Source organism: Puntigrus tetrazona, chromosome 1 (genome assembly GCF_018831695.1).
Source record: "Puntigrus tetrazona isolate hp1 chromosome 1, ASM1883169v1, whole genome shotgun sequence".
Taxonomy (NCBI): Eukaryota; Metazoa; Chordata; class Actinopteri; order Cypriniformes; family Cyprinidae; genus Puntigrus; species Puntigrus tetrazona.
The window spans coordinates 607,211-628,530 of NC_056699.1; the positions used below are offsets into that span (position 1 = coordinate 607,211).

Here is a 21,320-nt window from a genome sequence, read left to right on the forward strand (position 1 = left end):
CATGGGAGAAAAAGGTTGCGGTGCAAGATTCTCAATCTCTTTTTTCCTTTTTTTTTCTCGTAGACAGGAATATCTTGACTCACTTGACGCACAACAGTGTGGATGGTATCCTTCCAGTAATTCCTCAGTTTTCCTGGACCACCCCGAGGTGTCAAGTTTCTGATCAACACCCTATCACCTGGCTGTAGCACTGAGCTTTTTACCTTCCGGTCATAATGACGCTTGTTTTTCAGTGCCACCTTCTGCACATTTTCTCTTGTAATCTCATGAGCCTCTTCCATGCCCTGCTTCCACTTTTTCATATAGTTATGAGGATCACGGTCACCCTGTTCCGTTGGCAAATCAAACAGCAGGTCAACTGGCAATCGTGGGGAACGTCCGTAAAAGGAGAGAATCCAGTGACTTCACTCCGCGTACAGTTATATGCGAAAATCAGTTTGTTCAGGGAATCTTTCCAAGTGTTTTTTTGTCTCGCTGTAAGGGTCCTTAACATCTGAAGCAGCGTCCTATTGAACCTCTCAACCTGTCCGTTCCCTTGGGGATGGTAGGGTGTGGTCCTTGATCCTGCAACTCCGCAGTATGTCTTCAGTTGCTTAAACAGCTGATTTTCAAACTCACCACCCTGATCGTGATGTATCCTGGTTGGGAATCCGAACCTCAGTGCATAATCATTGAAAATCTTTTCTGCAACAGTTTTGCCCGACTTAGACGTGGTGGCGTAAGCTTGTGCAAAGCCTGTGAAATGGTCGATAATAACCAAAATATACTCATAGCCACCTCTACATTTATCAAGATGCACAGGACTCCGCTATCAACAATTTCCAATTTATCCCACTCTCGAAGGAGACATGTGGCCTCTGTACTGAGTTGCTTAATTTGTTGACTAGAGGGTTTTTTTTTCTGACAATTTGCACTGAATAATTAATCCCTCCGTAGGGTCATTCCTTTGATTGGATCTGATTTTTTCAGGTGTTAAGGCAGTAATAGATATCTCTGACAGTGTTTCTAAGGGTACAGCTGACACACCCATGGACCAATCAATATTGTCTCGTCCAGGACAATATTTGACCATAAAGTGAAAATCTGCCAGCTCAGCTACCCACCGGCATCCCGTTGCATTCAGTTTTGCAGTGGAGAGTATATAGGTCAGTAGGTTATTGTCACTATATACTGTGAAGAAGGGGGCATAATACAAATAGTCCCTAAACTTTTCTGTAATCGCCCATTTAAGGGTGAGAAACTCCAACTTTCCTGAATGTAAATGATCATTTTTCTCAGCTGCCGTTAAAGTACGGGAGCCGTAAGCAATCACACGCAGTTTCCCGTCCTGGTTCTGGTATAATACCGCATCCAGTCCTTGTTGAGAAGTGTCTGTATTGAGAATGAATTGCTGTGCAAACTCTGGAAAGCCCAAGACAGGAGGCTTTGCTAGGCAGTCAATCAACTGTTCTAAGGTAGACTGGTGGATGTCAGTCCAATCAATGGGTGTACTGGAGGGAACCTCCCCACTCTTCCGTTTTGTTCTCAATGTTTTTGACTTTGTCCCTTCTTCTGTGCCTTTGTCGGTTTTCAGTAGATCGTAGAGGGGGCTGGCTATTCGTGAAAAATCCTTCACATATTGTCGATAATAGCTCAGTAGTCCTAAAACAGCACTCAACTCACCAATGTTACATGGTTTTTTGTGTTTCAGGGCCCTTACTGCAGCTGTATCAGCTGGGTCCATCCTGTTTCCCTCTGCTGACACTATTCGCCCCAAGTACCGCACTTCTGCTCGGAACAGGTCACATTTCTTTGGTTTTAATTTTATCCCCTGTTCTCTCAGCCGTTGCAACACCTTTCTGACATGGTTAACATGATCTTCAAAGGTTCGGCTAAATACAAGAACATCATCCAAATATGGCACGCATATTTCGTCTCTTAAGCCCTCTAAGCATTCTTCCATGCAGCGCTGGAATGCTGCAGGTCCATTCATAAGCCCGAATGGGACCCGAATCCATTCATATAGGCCCCAGGGAGTTACGAAAGCAGTTAGGTGTCTACTATCCTCGGCCATAAATCCCTGGTGATAGGCCTTTCCTTGGTCCAACAGTGAAAAGAAATGGTTCCCCCCCAAATTATCCATTATATCCTGAACTCTGGGGATCGGGTGGCGATCAGGATTTTTCTATTTAGTTCTCTATAATCAATGCATAACCGCAGAGTACCGTCTTTTTTTCTCACACAAACAATGGGAGAGGAGTAAGACGACATCGATTTTTCCACCCACCCCTGTGTAATCAGGTCCTGCAAATAGTTCTTCATCTCATCATACAAGGGTCTTGGCACAGAAAGGTAAGACTTTGCTACTGGCTAATTATCTTTGAGAGAGATGTGCATTCGCAAATTTGGGATGCAACCAATGTCATCATCAGTCTTGGAGAATGATCCTGACTCCTCTCGTAGCATTTGTGTGACTATTTGTCTCTGTTCCTCATGTAGATGGGCTAAATCAATGGGAGGATCCCATGGCTTGTGCACAGTAGTGCTTCCACTAGATGTCTGAGCTTGGATGTGGTGGATAGACGGCACAGAGGAGTTGTCCATGTTGAATAGATTAATAGGATACTCTGACTGCACTAACTGTACAGACCCTATAACAGTCCTTCCTGGATGTGTAATTTCATGATTTGTTGGATTCTGGGCACTGACAATAATTTTTGGGGCCATCCCTGCAGTTACTGACACCAAGGTATCACAGAATTCCAGTCCTTCAGGCCACTGCAGATTCTCTTGAGGCTCAAAAAGCAGATTGGTGTGGTCTTCGAAATGTGGGGACTGTACGTGACATTCGACTTGAATGGAGCTACGTAATGGTACAATAATGCGCTCATTTACTGTCCTTACCTTATACTCACAAACTTGCTTTAGGCTCACTGCATTGATAAAGGTTTTTACTTTTTGTCTCTTAAGGTGGGGGAAAGCTAGTTTTACTGCCTTAATTAACTTCCCTTCGTCTCTATGCTCCGCCTGATCATCTTGACTATGAAGCACAATGTTTTCAATTACATTGAATCCAATAATTGGGCATTTCTGTTGTTGGCCCTTTAACACTAACACAGGTATGAGCCACTCTGTATCGCTAGCAGTAAGTTGAAATGGGGTTTCCAACCAACCGATATATGGCATTTCTGTTCCATTGGCTGCTTCGAGTTGTAAAGGGTGGTGTGAGTCAATGAGCTCAGCTATCTCCCGTAAGGGTACATCTGGTAAATGGTGATCTTTCCAAATCTCATCAATAGCACAAACTTGTGAGCCTGTGTCCCAAAGGGCCTGTATTTTCTTTCCATGCAGAAAACAGCGAATGAGGCATTTTTTTCCTACTAACTCTCTTACGATGTTAATATTCTCTGCAACAGCAGCATCCCTTTTCCCAGTTTTTCCACGTGGCGGGGTAATTTGCCTTTTAGCACTTGAGTATGCATGTGTCCGGCAATGTCCTTTGTGTATGGGCCAATGAGTTTCTTGACATTCTTTTGAGCAATATAACGTAGTTTTGCACAGTGAGCAATGCTTTAATTCCTGTTTTTCTCTCTTTTCCTTACAGCTGGCACAAGTCTGGGACTTTTTAATGTCCATGGTTACCCCATGTCCCACGGAAGTAACCCTTCTTAGTTTAAATGACCCCTGCCCCCAGGCCTGGCCAGTCTCTCTGCTCTACAACCTGCCCTAAAATGCTCAGTGCTCCCACATCTAAAACAATGCTGGCAATACTCTTCATTAGACTGAATACAAGCAAAACACCTAGGTTGAGGACGGGTTGCTGGGTAATATCGCTGGGGAGCGTACCTCTGCTGAAACTGCGTTGCCTCTCCCCTACGCCCTGGGCCGAATGCTGGTCGATACCCCTGCCTTGGTGGTAGAAATTGTTGGCAATAAGATGGCAGAACATTGGACTCGGCCCCATAAGGGTGAGATAGTGAAGTTGAAACCATTGGAGACAGCGCAGGCAAATTTTGTATTTCCGTGTTTAGTGAAGGGTACTGTGGGGGTAGTCTTCTGTATCGCTTCCATGATTTGGGAAATATCGGCTTTCAGATCTTTCAACAGTACCATGTCAGAGCGCATTTCTTTGATCTCACATAACAAATCAGGAGGTAAGTGTGGTGTATTTTGTTGAACAGTGCGTTTCTTTTCCACCGCAACCTCACTGGACTGAACAGAACTCACATTAGAGGCTCGTAACGGTGTATGGTTTTTCTTTTTGTCCTGTCTCTCTTTTTCATTGGCACAGGCAATATTAACCCTCTCCAGCAAAAGCTCATCTGAGGTGTTGGTCTGCAAGAGGTAAGGCTGTAGATCACTTTTTATGTTATAATTCTGAAGGCCTGTCAGGACATTATGCATAAAGAGGCTCTGAACTAAGGCTGGGTCATATTTTAAACTTGACTCAGCTTTCTGAGAAGCAAACAGTATCTTCTGTCTCAGGTCCATGGCCCTGATCAGGAAGTTTTGAGGGGACTCCCTACTACTCTGAACCTCAGAGGTGAGTTGCTTGTATAAATCTGTGGCGCCCCGTTCTTGGTAATGGGACCTGAATATTCTGCGAAGAGCGGGTAGCGTAAGGTTTTCTTTCCCCTCGAGGTAACTGCGTAGCTGTAGGCCTGGAGTAATTGTGCGGATTACAGCGTCAATGATGTCAGATGCTGGGTAACCTTTACTAAGCCCACTTTCAATTTGCCTAGCCAAGCTAGAGAAAATCAACTTATCCTTTTGTCCAGGCTCACCAATTTGGCCGGCTATCTTGAACTCTTTGCGCCACATGGAGTTATCTGAAGTCGTTAATGTTACGCACTTTGCAGCAGTATCGACAGTTGAAGAAGGGTTTCTGTTTTTAGTCATGAAATCCCGCATTGCGTTCTCTTTCTCTTCTAATGACTGTCTCAGTGCCTCAACTTCTATACTTTTCCGTTCATCGGTTTTATTTGAGATTTCATTTTGTATTTCAACAATTAAGTCCTGAATATGAAGAAGTGTGGCCATGCCCTCATCTTCTGAATCAGTTAGCTCTCCCCGCTCAAGATACTTTATGATATGGGAAATCAGCTGACTGCGACTTTTACCAGTGACATATTCCTCTTCTGGCCCTGAGAGCTGAAGGGTATTACACACCTTAATTAACTGTTCTCCACTCAGTTTGTATAATGCTCCTTTGATTTCCAACTGAAGTTTCTCTGCTTCAGACTCCATTTTGTGAGCAACAGTAAGAGTAGCAGAAAGTGAAGGTTTATCCGACTTGACTAGCTCTTGACGCCTCCCTAGTGGTCACTTAGCTCACTTCAGGATACAGATTGCCAGCAGCCGTCTGAATCCACCACCATCTGCTGCTCACCCATCTCTGGTATCTCTGGGTAGTTTTTTTTTTTTTCGAGATGATCGACACAAGGATTTCACCACCAAACTGGGTTTAGTCCTAATGTCTCATATCCCAGCAGTGCCTCCAAATGTAACACCCTGGAAAAAGCAGGGGAAAATAACCACGAGTGTTACGACAATGTTTCTCATTAAAAACTTTTACTCGTATCTACACAATCACGTTACATTTCACAAATCACCGTATAAAACAAACCCATTTTTTATATGCAAACTGTTCCATACATTTGTAAATGTAGTAAAATAAAGTAACTTAACGTAATAACTGTATAGTCTCTTATGCAACTCATAAATCAACGATTGTAAAATGTATAACTGAATGTAACACAAAATATGTGCATCTCGCTAAATTTGTGAGAAGGGAAATCACATTGCGGCCATGTGCTGCACACTGCGGCCATGCGCCTCCACACTCGGCAAGCAGCACAATTGCATCGAATATCACACTGTTTCCAAATACTAATATACCGGTTCATACTCTTTGCACGCATTATCAAAACACACAATGATGAGTTTGCACATATAGCACAGTAATACCTGGAAAAAGCAGGAGAAAATAACCACGAGTGTTACAACGATGTTTCTCATTGAAAACTTTTACTCTCACGATGTCACAACACTTCCTCAGCAGGCTCTGAGTCACGTAAGGAAGTTCTCGCGATACTCCCAGCAAAGGTATATTACCACACCCCATCAATTGCTCCCGGACGAATGGATGCTTTCACTTGGTAATGTCCAATCAAACCGGCACCTACACCATTATTTTCCCCGACGCTCAAACACACACTCCTGAAAGAGGACTAAATGGAATTAAATATATCGAACCAAACCAAATATTATTTATAACCGTTACCATGGCAAACTTGGTTTAAAGTGAACTATTTTATACTACCTGTTACATAAACACATTAATTTCTGCATTTACTTTGAGAGCATAGGCCACAATTTAGATATGTTTTTGAGACAGTAAAACTCAGTTTTACAGATGCTAGAAATTCAAAAGAGAACAACAATGTTCCACATATAAATATTTTTCTTACTATCTATCAGATGTGTTTTCAAATTTTAAAACAATTGTGTAGCCTAAGTATAATTTAAATTAAAAATAGGGAAGACATGAGGATGTGCTCTTTATGTGTTCACACTGTATGGTCAGATTGTCGAGTGCGATTTATGTGCTTACACTATACGTGTGAAATACACGGATTGTGCTTGCACAGATGATGACACCATATTTTAACAATAGCCAGAGATATCTTTAAAAAAAAAAAACTATCAACTATTAACCATTATCTATTAAATTATAAAAAAATATGACGATGATGATGATGATTATTATTATTATTATTATTATTATTATTATTATGGTAGTTTAATGATTAAATGTATAGGTCTACTACTATCCAAAGAATTGTCCATTTACTGCACAACTGAGGTGCAGACAATAAAAGATTAACTTTGATTAATCCTAATTGATAATTATTTAAAACATTTAGATATAGACTACATCACAATTAAAAGGCCAATCATTTAAATTCTCAACCACCTGGACTCCAAACACTGAATTAACAGCAATGTATATTCAGTCAATGAAAATAACACCTTTTATTACAAAAAAATTACAGGAAATTCCAAAAACAACTTGTTTATGTAGGCTTATTTTATTTATCTGCATATGATGTGTAGGCTACTGTGATCTTAGACTGACATGTTTCTCTTTTCATGTATTGTTTTCTTTGATAATATTGAGAATTTTATGGGTTGTGTGTTCTTATAGATACTGATGGACGGATTGTATTATTAGACCCTCCAGAAAGAACACAGTCTGTCACAGTTGTAAGTGATTTGTTGTCAGGTACCTTTAGTTGCTTTTAGGTTTTGTTTTTTTTGCCAGATAATGTATACTTGAATATTTCTCCTGTAGGATGAAGATGATGAAGATGATGACGAAGAGACCACATCTGCTGTGACAGAAGTGGACAATGCTGTTAGATCCACTGAGGTATGATGCATACCATTATAATGTATTGCCTCTTTTTGCATTAGAGTAACAAACTGTCATTGTCCTTTCACAGTACATACCTAGAGGGATTTGCCCACAGATGAGGGTCCTTCAACCTCAGCACACAATCTAAGCAGGGTAACAATTTGTGTCCAGGTGTCCATATTTTAATTATATTGTCTGACCAAACAATCTCATTTATTAAATTTTTTCCACCTTCCTTGTTGCCAGCAAAGGAGCTGTATAAGGTCCATCTTCAAAAACAAATAAGGAAAAGTGACATGGAGATGGACCTTATACAGCTTCAAATGGAAGAGAAAAGGCTCCTCGTTAAAAAAGCAGCACTTGAAATTGAATTACTGAAGCATCGCCTTAAGGTGAGAACTTGTCTGAATATTCTGTTAGAATAATCTGTTGCATGTTAAAAGTGTTGTGAGTGTGTGTGTATAAAGCAACACAAAAAAACATTTTATTGAATTTTACTTTTATTTTTTTTCAGGAAATAAAGAAATAAACTGCCTGGCAGACCAGTGCAAAACAACTAATAAAAGTCTCTCAAAAGTCTTCCGTCTCTGTTGGCCTGTAAAATCTGTAGGTGTTCCTCTGGGCCATTTTGCCTCAACATTGGTAATTATTTGGGTTGCCTCACATATTACCTAGTTAGTGGAAAAAGTAATACTTCTGAGATCAGACGAGACCAGGCGTGAACAGGGTGGTATGGCCGTAAGCGAGAGCTGTTGCAAAAGGCCCCCTATTTTAAGGTGAGGCACACTAAGTACCATCATACTAGATAAGTAATGAAATAAATACAAAAAAAATACTTCAAAATAAGGTACATTAAAGATAAGAGCATTAGTTAAGTAGAAAGTCAAACGCTGTTTAAAGATCAGCTACTTTAAAGGCAATTGAATTAAATAAGCAGTAAGGGAAAGCAAAGAGCTGGTCAAGCTTTGGAGCCAGTGTATTAGAAAAGTAGTGAAGAAAACTAAAACACATACAGCACCTGGTATACCTAGGCAGTCTCCCATCCAAGTACTAACCAGGCCCAACTCTACTTAGCTTCTGAGATCAGGCGTGAACAGGGTGGTATGACCATAAGCGAAGACTGATTCAAAAAGCCCCTTTTCAAGGCGAGGCACACCAAAGCCCATCATACTAGATAAGTAATGAATGAAACACAAAATAAATACTTCAAAATAAGGTACATTAAAGATATGAGCATTAGGTAAGTAGTTAAAAACAGCCAAACGCTGTTTAAAGATCAGCTACTTTAAAGGCAATTGAATTAAATAAGCAGTAAGAGAAAACAAAGAGCTGGTCAAACTTTGGGTACACTAAGGGCCAGTGTATTAGATAAGTAGTGAAGAAAACCAAAAAACGTACAGCACCTGGTATTCCTAGCAAGTCTCCCATCCAAGTACTAACAAGGCCCAACTCTGCTTAGCTTCTGAGATCAGACGAGACCAGGCGTGATTTTTTTTTTTTTTTTTTTATTAGAAAATTACCATGATAAAAACATAAAGGTTACAATTCATCACTTAGTCCATTCAGTACAGCAAGTCTCTTTCTACACATTTTGTATTTTTACATTTTCTTCAATTAAATAAAATACATTAAATACTAAAAGGCAAAACATAATTTAAATCATTCCGTTACTGGCATTTTTAAATCAAACTTTTTACAAACATTGTACATATCTGAGTTACTTTGTAAAAGTCTTGCAATTTGTTTTCTTGCTTAAAATAACAATGTACATGTTCTACATATTTCTCAAACTTCCTTTTGAAAACATTCCATACATCTATTACATTTTCCTGTTTTTTTGCCTCTGCTCATCTTTCCCATATTGCACATTTCATTAGCATCACAATCAAATTTATCATCTTTTTGTGTTTACACTTTTCTTCTATACTCAACAATATCACTCTGCTCCATTCTATTTTTTTCTCTTTTTGTTCCCCTCTTAAAATTTCGATTAGTCTTTTACAGGTTTCATTAAAACTGTCCAATTCTCTGCAATTTAAAAACAAGTGTAAAAAATTTTCATTTTCAGCATTGCAGACTTTACATCTTTCACTTGGTTCCATTCCTATTTTCTTCAATAAAACGTCAGTAAAAACCGCTTTGTGCCTAATAAGAAACTCTAAGCTTTCCAGCCGTGCATCTATCACTCTTCCTTTCATGTTATTCCAAATGTCAGCTTCCTTAAGATCTTCAAATTTCTGTACCCAATACATATTGACGACAGGTTTCTTAAAGATTCCCTCTCTAAAGAAACCATAATTTTATCTTAAAGAATGCACAGTCAAAATGATTTTTCTCCCAACTTCACAAATACCTCTTTCTCTTGCTGCTCTTCTTCCATGTTTTCTATTTGTTTTATCCACTCTTTGGGTATTGCTTCTTTTATTACTTCATATTTATTTCTTATTTCTGTTTTATTAAAATCCTCTTTAGCCTCGTCCATTGCGTCTATTATGTACTGCATTGGTAAAAACCCCTCCTTAAATTCATATAAAACATCTCTGATTCTTGTGATCCCAACATCCCACCATTTCTTATAAAAAATCTCTTTCCCTTGGTTTAAAATGCCATTGTTTAGAAATAAAGGCTGATTTAAAATGCTCTCTCGACCTTGTGGATTAAAATTAACATTAATTAAAAATTTCCCCCAGGCGCTCATCAGTTCTTTATAAAAATCTGGCAACACTTCCACCATCCAATTCTTAGTTTTCATCCATAAAATATTGTCTCCCAAATTAAAATTGCCACATTTGTTTAAAAAATATTCCATTGTCTTTTTCCATGCTGCTTTGTTTCCCTCATCTAGATATTTTTTTAAGCTATTTTTTCTTTGTTCCACATCAATTAATCCCATCCATCCCTCCCTTCCCCTCCCTCCCATACCTCCCTTCCCTTCACTGTATGAAATTCTTGGTGGTTTGCCATTCCATAAAAAATCTAAAAAACATTTTTTCAGCCTTTTTCCACCCACATTGGCATTGCAGTCACATACAAAACATACGACAACTTTGACACCATTAGCACATTTAAAATTAAAACTTTTCCTTTTAAACTTAACATTCTCAATTTCCAAAAAATTAGCCTTCTTTCAATTCCTCCTAGTATTTCTTCCCACATTACTTCTTTAACATTTTTTTCGTTTTTTCCCATTAAAACACCTAAAATCTTTACTTCTTCCGTTTCTTTAAAATTAAAACAATCCGTTACACCAACCACTCCTCCAAATCTCATATATACCTTATTCTCTTCATTTATCTTGCCTCCTGATCCCCTACAAAACGTCTGTACCACTTCCATTACTTTTTTAACACTCTCTATATCCTTAACAATTATGGTTGTATCATCTGCATATTGAAATATTTTTTCACTTCCCCCACTTCCTTCAATGCTTATTCCTCTTATGTCTTCCTCTGTTGTTACTGCTAATCCTAGTGGTTCTGCTACTAGTGAATATAAAAGCGCTGATAATGGACATCCTTGCCTTATTGACCTAGTAATTTAAAAACATTCTGTTAAAAAACCATTACATTTTATTCTTGTTATTGCTCCCCTATATAAAATCGTAATCCACTGGATGAAATTTTCGCCAAACCCGTACGCTCTTAAAATTCCAAACAAATATTCATGTTCCACTCTGTCAAAAGCTTTTTCGAAATCCAAACTGATTACATATCCTTTTTTGTTTTTTTCCTTCATATACCTTATTCTGTCTATTATGCTTATCATTGTGTCCGCTATATCTTTCCCTTTAACTCCATACACTTGATTTGATACAATTATAGATGGCATTACTTCTTTCAGTCTGTTGGCTAAAACTTTTGTTAAAATTTTCAGATCTGTATTCAGCATTGTGATCTGTCTGTAATTTTTTAAGTCTACTTTCTCTCCTTTTCTCTTATATATGAGTTTTATTAATCCCATCCCCATTCTCTGATTCATTTCCTCTTTCCTAAAGATCTCTTCATACACTTCTTTTAAAATACCAGTTAAAAAATCCTTAAATATCTTGTAAAATTCATTCCCTAACCCATCCAGGCCCGGGCTTTTCCCTTTATTCAGTTCACTTATTGCTCTTTTTATTTCTTCCTCACTTATCTCTTGCTCACACTTTTTTTTTATCCTCCTCCCCGACTTTTGTCTTAATTTTCTTTAGTAACTTGTGTTTATCTTTATCGTTTACTCCTTCTGCCTTAAATAACTTCTCATAATATTCTTTTATGGCTTTTAAAATCCCCTCATTTGTTTCCACCATATCCCCATTTTCATTTTTTAGTTCCTTGATTGTCTGCGCCACTCCCCTTCTTCTTTCTAAGTCAAAGAAAAACTTTGTACATTTCTCTCCTTCCACTGTGTACTTTGCTTTGCTTCTTAATCTTGCCTCTTTATATTTATTTTCTTCTATTTCTTTACATTCTTCTTCCATTTCCTTAATTTTTTGCAAATCTTTTTCATTCTTATTCATTTCCTTTTCTAATTGTTCTCTTATTTCTCTTTCCTTTCTCTTTTTACATCTCTGCACCAACCCACAGTATTTTATTGTAAACTTTCTGATGTCATGCTTCACATTTTCCCACCAAATTCTTTTATCTTCTCTATACATTCTGTCTTCTTTTTCCCTTGTAATGATCTCTTGTACACTTAAAACATAATCTTGATTCTTTAGAATCTCAGTGTTTAAAACCCATACTCCCGGACCTCTTTTCACTACGTTCCAATCTATTTGCATAAAAATAGGTTTATGATCACTTAAAGTTGTTTCTTTATACCTTATTTTCCCTAAAAACCGTTCTATATTTCTTGTACATAAAATGAAATCAATTCTTGTTTTACACATAAAATTACCCACTATTTGTCTTCTTGAAAATTCCTTTTTCTTTTCATTCCTTTCCCTCCATACATCAATCAAGTTATTTTCTTCCATCAACAATTTTAACTCTTTTCGTCCTGTGTCTGTCTTAAAAGTCATTCCCTCAGCCATATCCAGTTTACTAAACACCACATTAAAATCCCCCATAATAATAATTTCCTTATATTTCATTATAAACTTTCGTAAAACATTGTAATACTCCCTCTTCTCTGTCTCTTTTGTTGGTGCATGTATATTTATACCAAGTATTTTCCTATCTTCATATTCCATTTCAAACGCCATACATTTTCCATCTTCATCGTTATAAACAACATTACATGTTGTACATCACTGCTTTCTCTTATTAGTACTGCAACTCCTCTTCCAGTTCTATCATCACCATTATTATACAAAATCTTCCCATTCCATATTTTCCTTACTTCACTTATATGTACTTCTTTCCAGTTAGTTTCTTGCAACATAATCACATCCTCATTTTTACACATCTCCTTGACATTTTCAAATTTTCTTATATATAAGAAAGATATATATATTTTTTAGCTACTTCAATGTTTGGCATTACCTTTATTGATCTTCTCCTTTTACTTGATTTCGCTGAATTTTCCTCTTCCATTCCTTTATCCATTTCCATATTCTGTTCATTGTCCTTTTGTTCTGCTCTGTCCGGTACACTTTCTTGGCCTACAGTCCTGTCCATCTTTATCCCTTTCTCTTCCTTTTGACGTGTTTGTTCCAATTCTTTTTTTCCTTTGTCCACTCCTTCTTTAATGTCATTATTTTGTGTAGTTTGGCTCACCTCCATTTCTCCAATTTCTCCCTCTTGATCCATTTCTGTATCTCCTTCATGCACCTGTCCGTCCACCCGATGTTCCATACCTCCTTCCTCTCCCTCTATCCCACACTTGCAATTATTTAAAATTTGTTGACAATCTGGGCACTTTACTGCATTGCACTCTCTTGCAAAATGTCCCCTTTCTTTACATTTGTAGCAGGTGAAATCAGGGCATTCTTTTAGCAGATGTTCAGGGCTCATGCACAGCCTACAAGTCTTCACCTGATGGCTGTGCATCACCCGAAAGTACTGCGGCCCTTCTGCTGTTTCAAGCTTGTTGCTGTAGGGCAACGATGCCACCTCCTTGGGGAACCTTACTTTTAGGAACCTTGTTCCATCTTCGACGTCAGTGCCCAGGTAGCATATTCTTTTAATTTTTGAGATGGTATTAACTACCCATGCCTCCAATTTTTCCATAATTTCCTTATCATCAAGGTAGACGGGGAAGGTGCATGAAGGAAACAACATAATCTCTATTTTGCAGTCTTTTTAACCTCACAGTTCACTCCTTTGATTAAGAGTCCATCAGTAAAATACTCACATATTTCCTCCTTTTCCGTCGTTAGTTCAAATTCTTTCCCTTGCCTTGGTCTTAGCGCCAGAATTGTCCCATTTCCACATTTGTCCGTCACTGCTTTAATAATATCCACCGCTGTCACATCGTTCACATTTTCCACATTCACAATCACCGTAGCCTCCTTTAAATATATCCTTTCGTTGACCCTGTTCTTCATGTTCATTCTATTTCCAACTCGTAGTCGCTTATACAGTCCAGTGTCGTTTGCCGTGCGTGTTCCTCCTCCCGTTCCAGTGTCGTTTGCCTTGCGTGTTCCTCGTGCCGTTCAAGTGTCGTTTGCCATTAAGAAGAAAAAAGAAAAATAGAAAGGCGTAACCACCCTCCAGCAAGCAAAAAAGCTGCTGTTGGGTGGTTTTATAACTGAAAAAACAACAACAAAAAACTAACTTAAACTAAAGAAAAAAGCAAAATACAAACACAAAATGGAGGAGAGCCTTCCTCTCCCTACTGCAGCCAACAACTTCCTGTGTGCTCTCTAGCGCCAACAGGGTGGTATGGCCGTAAGTGAGGTCTGTTTCAAAAGGCCCCCTATTTTAAGGTGAGGCACACCAAAGCCCATCATACTAGATAAGTAATGAAGGAAACACAAAAAAAATACTTCAAAACAAGGTACATTAAAGATAAGAACACCTTTGTAAAATTAAACATAAAATTAACATACATAGGTTCCAACATCCGACTCTTTTAAAACATACATAAAATCAACCGTCGTCATCAGGCATCTTCCAGTCAAATTCTTCAAAGATCTTATATACATCATAAGTAAAAATGTGATAAAAGTCATTGAGTTTTCCCAAGTTCTTGTAGTAACAATACAAATATTTCAGATAGTTTTCAGCTTTTTTCTTCAATATTCTTTCAATATCCAAGACAGATTTCTCTCTTTTTGCCACCACCCTTCTCTCCCATATTGCTCCTTTCATTAGCATGACAAGAAGATTAATGATTTTGCTATTTTTACACTCCTTATATTCACCCAAGATTACAATTTTATTCCATTCTGATTCATCTTCATAATGCTCTCCTTTCAAAAGTTCAAACAGTCTTTTGCATTTAGTTTTTAAAATGTCCAGTTCTTTGCAATATAAAAACAAGTGCAGGAAGCCTTCATCCTCTTTGTTGCACACCTTACAGATGGAGCTCTGCTCCATTCCAATCTTGTGTAGAATCACGTCTGTAAAAATAGCTTTGTGTCTGATTAAAAATTCCAGGTTTCCCAGTTTCGTTTCAACTATCCTTCCTTTTATGTTACTCCATATGTTTTCTTCTTTCAAGCCTTTATATTTCTGCTTCCAATAGTCATTTGCTTTAGGTTTCTTAAAAATCGTATCTCTAAAAACACCATAAAACATTTTGACAGTACATTCCTTGAAAATATGTAGTTTCTCTCTAAAAATAGCGTTCACATCTTTCTCCGGTTCACCCGGCTCCATATTTTCAATTTTTTCAATCCAGTCTTTTGGTATTGCGTTTTTAATCATGCAGTACTTATTTATGATTTCTTGTCTGGTATAGTCCTCCTTAGCTTCTTCCATAGTGTCAAAAACATATTGAACTGGTAAAAATCCCTCTTTGAACTCATACAAAACATCTCTTACTCTCGCTATCCCCACATCCCACCATTTCTTAAAAAACAACTCTTTTCCTTGATTCACAATGTTCTTGTTTAAAAACAATGGTTGATTTAAAATGTCCTCTCGTCCCTTCGGGATGTAATGCACATGCTTTAAAAACTCTCCCCAGGCACTCAACTGTTCCTTGTAAAAATCTGGCAAATCTTTCCACATCCAGTTTTTCGTTCTCATCCATAAAATATTCTCCCCCAAATTGAAATTCCCACATTTGTTTAAAAAATACAACATAGTTTTTTTCCAAACAGTTTCAATTCTTGCATCCAGATATTTCTTCACCAGTTTAACTCTCAAACATTTCTTCCTTTGTGCAACATCACAGGTGTGTCTACAAGGGTGTCATACGCAATCCTCGGTGGCTTTCCCTCCCATAAATACTCAGTTAAACATTTTTTCAGTCTCTTTTCAACCCACAGAGGCATACTTGTAACATATAAAAAATAACAAACCTTTGAAGTCATTAAAACATTCAAAATTAAGACCTTTCCTTTCAAGCACAGATTTCTTGTTTTCCACCAGTTCATCCTTCTTTCAATTTCTCCTAAAATTCCTTCCCACATGATCTCGTTTGTTTTCTTGTCATCCTCTCCCATGCTAACTTCTAAAATCTTCATTTCCTTAACTTCTTTAAAATTAAAAGTGTCTGTTAAGACTGGAGCTCCGCCAAATCTCATGTACATTGTTTTATCCTCATTTATTTTCCCCCCGGATTTATTACAGAATTCCTGAACTACGTCCATAGCCACTTTAACACTATGTAAATCTCTTACTATTAACGCTGTGTCATCTGCATATTGGAAAATCCTATTCCAAAATCCTGATCTACCTCCTTCAATATCGATACCTCTCACATTCTTCTCTCCTCTTACTGCTAAGCCCAGAGGCTCTGCCACCAAGGAATATAAAAGCGCTGAAAGGGGACATCCCTGCCTTACAGATCCTGTGAGCTTAAAAGATTTAGTTAAAAAACCATTGCATTTAATCCTCGTCACCACTCCTTTGTATAAAATCTTAATCCATCTGATAAAATTTTCCCCAAAGCCAAAACTCTTTAAAATCCCAAATAAAAACTGATGCTCCACTCGGTCAAAAGCTTTTTCGAAATCAAGACTTACAATGTAACCTTCCAGATTTTTGTCCTTTATATAACTTATTATGTCCTGTTGGGAAAAATCTTCGTTGTTTCCCTCCCAGGTTCAGGTCTGTCAATGATGAGACTTACTCTTAAATTTAAAATCTTAATAAGTTTAATAAAGTCAGAATAATTGAGACTGAGCTCAGGATACAGAACAACAGCACCAAGGCATGCAGGGCAGTCCTGTATGCTCACACTACATTTCACACAATATTTTTATTCTTGTGCTTGGGTCTTCCTCCCATTCAGGGTGTCCTTCACAGAACCAGGTGCAGTTGTTTCTTCTCGACCAGTAGATGAGCTCAGTAGTCTCCATATCTTTTTTCTGTAGATAAGACATTTTGTACAGCACATACACACATAATATCAAAATGGAAAAACACATAATATCAAATGGAAAAACACAGAGCCTTTATGAGGCCTGGGCACAGTGCTTCTATTGAGTAAAACCTGTAAAACATAAATCTTTTAAAACATAAATCCCACAGTCCCTAATACTAATTGTAGTATCTGATATATCTCTGCCTTTCACTCCATATGCTTGATTTGTCTTGATAATTTTTGGCATCACCACAAAATTTTTAAGTCAGTGTTCAACATCGTCAAAGGTCTGTAATTTTTCAATTCTTTTTTATCTCCTTTCTTCTTATAAATAATTTTCATTAAACCCATACTCATTCTTAAATTCATTTGTCCCTTATTAAAAATGTCATCATACACTTCCTTTCAAATGCCAATTAAAATACCCTTGAAAACAATATAAAATTCATTGCCTAGACCATCAATTCCTGGACTTTTATTCCTGTTCAATTTGTTTATGGCTCTTTCTATTTCTCCTTCATTTATTTCCATATCGCAAGCTTCTTTGTCTTCCTTTTCAACTTTTGTTTCAATTATGTTGAACAATTCTTCACATTCATCTTGCACCCCTTCAGTTGTAAAAAGTTTCTCATAATACATTTTTATCTCTTCTAGTATTTCTTTGTTATCCTTTATTTCTTCTCCATACTCATTTTTAATAGCTGTTATCATTTCAGCTTTCCCCTTCCTCTTTTCTAGATTAAAGAAAAATTTTGTACATTTCTCTCCTTCCACTATATATCTAGCTTTACTTCTTAAACGTGCACCTTCATATTTTTCTTCTTCTAAAACTTTAAGTTTATCTTCCAGATCTTTTATTTTTGACACATTCTTCTCATTATTCTGATTAAGCTCCCTTTCTAAGTTCTCTCTTGTTTTTATTTCTGTGTACCTTTTACATCTCTCCACCGAACTACAAAACTGTATAGTATGTCTTTTAATTAGAAACTTAACGTTTTCCCACCATATCCTTTTATCTTCCACATACATTTCATTCTGTTTTTCTTTTTCTATCAATTCTTTTATGTCTTGGACATAGCTGTCTCTTTTTAAAACCTCAGCATTTAAAACCCAAACACCTGGCCCCCTTTTAATCGTGCTCCAGTCCACTTTCATAAATAGTGGCTTATGGTCACTTAAACTTGTTTCCTCATATCTCATATCTTCAATAAAACCCTCTACATTTCTTGAACACAAAATAAAATCAATTCTCGTTTGGCACATAAAATTCCCTACCATTTGCCTTCTAGAATATTGTCTTCTTTTCCCATTTCTCTCTCTCTCCACACATCTACCATATTATTGTTTTTCATCAACAAATTCAATTCCTTCCTTCCTGTATCGGTTTTAAAAACCATTCCGTCAGCCATATCTAACTTGCTTAAAACAGTATTAAAATCCCCCAATACAATAGCATACTTATATTTCATTCAAAATATCCTTAGATCCTTAAAAAATCCCTCTTTTCCTTCTCTTCAACAACAGGCATGGACATTTACCACAATTACTTTGTTGTCATCATGTTCCATTTCTATTGCCAAACATTTCCCTACATCATCTTTGTAAACAACTTTGTAAACCACATTCGTGTTTCTTCTTATTAAAAAGGCCACCCCTCTGCCATATCCTCATTGCTGCATAATATATCACCATCCCATCTTTTGCTTATTTCACATTTGTGCTTTTCTCTCCAGTTTGTTTCTTGCAATACTATTACATCTACATTTTTAAACATCTCTTTTCAAACTTGTTAAAATCTAAGAGCCCTCTGGCATTAAATGTAGCCAGACTTAAAACCATAAAAAATGAATAAATAAAAACGTTCATAAAACCAATGTCTTTAGCTTGTGTCATCCAAACCCTTTAACAGTTCAAATCGATTCTTTAAAAAGTCTTTGTTAGCATTTCTTTTCTTTACCCCATCTAAACTGGGTTTTACCTTGATTTGACGTTTTCTTATGCTTATTTTTGATGTTCCTACTTCTATTTCTTCTGTGTCGTCTTTAACATCCTCATCTGCATCCGAAATATCCTCAAAGTCCCTAGTAATGTCGATCGGTGCCAAAATTCCTTCTGTCTGTTTCGCTTGTGCATGCTGGTCTTTTTGTTCCTCCGTGATTTTACATCGTCTGTCTTGTGATTGTCTATCCTCCTCGTTCTTCTCTGTCTCATCAATAATGCTTTGAACTTCAGTCTTCTCCATTTGTTTCAACCGTTCATTGTCCATATGTTCTCCAACCCCTGGCCCTCAATAATGTCTTTGCCCGCCGCTTGATTTTCTCTTTGCTGTAGTAAGCCTTCTTCTTGTTTGACTACGCTGTCCCGCTCATGCACCTGCCCACTCACATGAGTCTCTTCATCCTCATACCAACAATCACACTTATTTGAAACCTTTTTACAATCCGGGCACTTAACCGCATTGCAATCCCTGGCAAAATGTCCTCTCTCCTCACACTTAAAGCACTTAAAATCTGGGCAGTCTTTCAAGACGTGCTCAGGGCTCATGCACAGCCGACAGGTTTTAACCTGATGGCTGTGCATCACCCTAAAATACTGAAGCCCTTCAGCTGTTTCTAGCCTTGTGCTGTACGGGAGAGACACTACTTCCCTTGGGAAGCGACATTTTACAAATCGTGTGCCATCTTCAATGGTTGTGCCCGGATAAACACGTCTCTTGATGTCCGAAATAGGGGTAACTCCCCACCCTTGCAGTTTATCTAAAAATCTGATCGTCAATGTATGCGGGCATGTGCATGAATGAGACAACGTAGTCTCTGTTTTGCAACCTCTTTACTTCGCACAGTGTCTCTTTTATCATTAAACCTTCAACCAACAGTTCAACATCGTCGATATTCTCTAATGTCACTTCGTATTCCTTATTTTGTTTAGGTCTTACCGCCAAGACATTTCCTTTGCCGACTTTTTCCGTTACAGCTTTTATGATGTCCTCCGCCCTCGCATTCACATTAAAAATGTCCACCGTCACAGTTGCTTCTTTCAGGTAATCCTTCTTTGAGTTGTTTCTCTTTTGTTCCTTATCTTTTGCATTCCCATCTCGTCGTTTATTTCCAGTTCCGTGTTCATTAACCAATTCTGTTTCTCCAGCCAAGTCTAGGTTCATAGCCATCTGTCCGTCCGCCATAGATGAAAGAAAAAAATAACTGAATAAAACCACCTTCCAGACAGCACTGGGCTGCTGTTAGGTGGTTTAAACACTCACAAAAAACACACAAAAAACTAAATTAAAGTCCGAAAAAGTTCACAAACAAACACTAATAATAAACACAAAATGGAGGAGAGCCTTCCTCTCCCAACTACTGCCATGTCACTTTCTGTGAGCGCCAACAGGGTGGTATGGCCGTAAGCAAGGTCTCCTTCAAAACGTCCCCTACTTTAAGGTGAGGCCCACTAAGTGCCATCATACCAGATAAGTAATGAAATTAATACAAAAAAAAATAAAAAATACTTCAAAATAAGGTACATTAAAGATAAGTGCATTAGTTAAGTAGTTAAAAACAGTCAAACACTGTTTAAAGATCAGCTACTTTAAAGGCAATTGAATTAAATTAGCAGTAAGGGAAAACAAAGAGCTGGTCAAACTTTGGCCACACTAAGGACCAGTGTATTAGATAAGTAGTGAAGAAAACCAAAAGACTTACAGCACCTGGTATTCCTAGGCAGTCTCCCATCCAAGTACTAACCAAGCCCAACTCTGCTTAGCTTCTGAGATCAGACGAGATCAGGCGTGAACAGGGTGGTATGGCCGTAAGGGAGGACTGCTTCAAAAAGCCCCCTATTTTAAGGTAAGGCACACCAAAGCTCATCATACTAGATGAGTAATGAAAGAAACACAAAAAAACACCTCAAAACAAGGTACATTAAAGATAAGAGCATTAGGTAAGTAGTTAAAAACGTGCGATTTCTCGGACGCTTTCCCACTCAACCATGGTAACCCTGGAGGAAATTTTTAAGCGTTTAAAACCTAAGTCCAGACATCCAGGCGCATCATCGAGGCGATATTGTCCGGGATAGGTGCGACTTCTCAGATGCTTTCCCACTCGACCCACGCCACCCTGGATGAAATTTTTAAACATTCAAAAACTAAGCCCAAACATCTAGGCGCTTCATCCAGCCGATCTTGGTCAGGTTAAATTCGACTTCTCTGAGGGTTTTCCACTCGACCACAGTAGCCCTGGAAGAAATTTTTAAGAGTTCAAAACCTAAATCCAAACATCCAGGCGCTTCATCCAGCCTTTCGATGTTGGGATAGGTGCGACTTCTCGGACGCCTTCCCACTCGACCATGGTAATCCTGGAAAAAACTTTTTAAGCGTTCAAAACCTAAGCCCAAACATCCATGTGCTTCATCCAGCCGATCTTGGCCGGGTTAAGCGCAACTTCTCCTACGCTTTCCCATTCGACCACGGTGTTGTATTACAAATTTATAAAAGGTTAAACACAGACTCCAATATAACAGTATATGC

General features: G+C 37.9%; 1 non-coding gene across 1 annotated transcript; it reads right to left on the minus strand.

Annotated features, from left to right (window-relative positions):
- Window positions 1-20,489: 20,489 nt before the first annotated feature.
- Window positions 20,490-20,608, minus strand: LOC122353666. Its single transcript, XR_006252043.1, has one exon. It is a non-coding gene; the product is annotated as a 5S ribosomal RNA (ribosomal RNA).
- Between the last annotated feature and the right edge of the window lie 712 nt (window positions 20,609-21,320).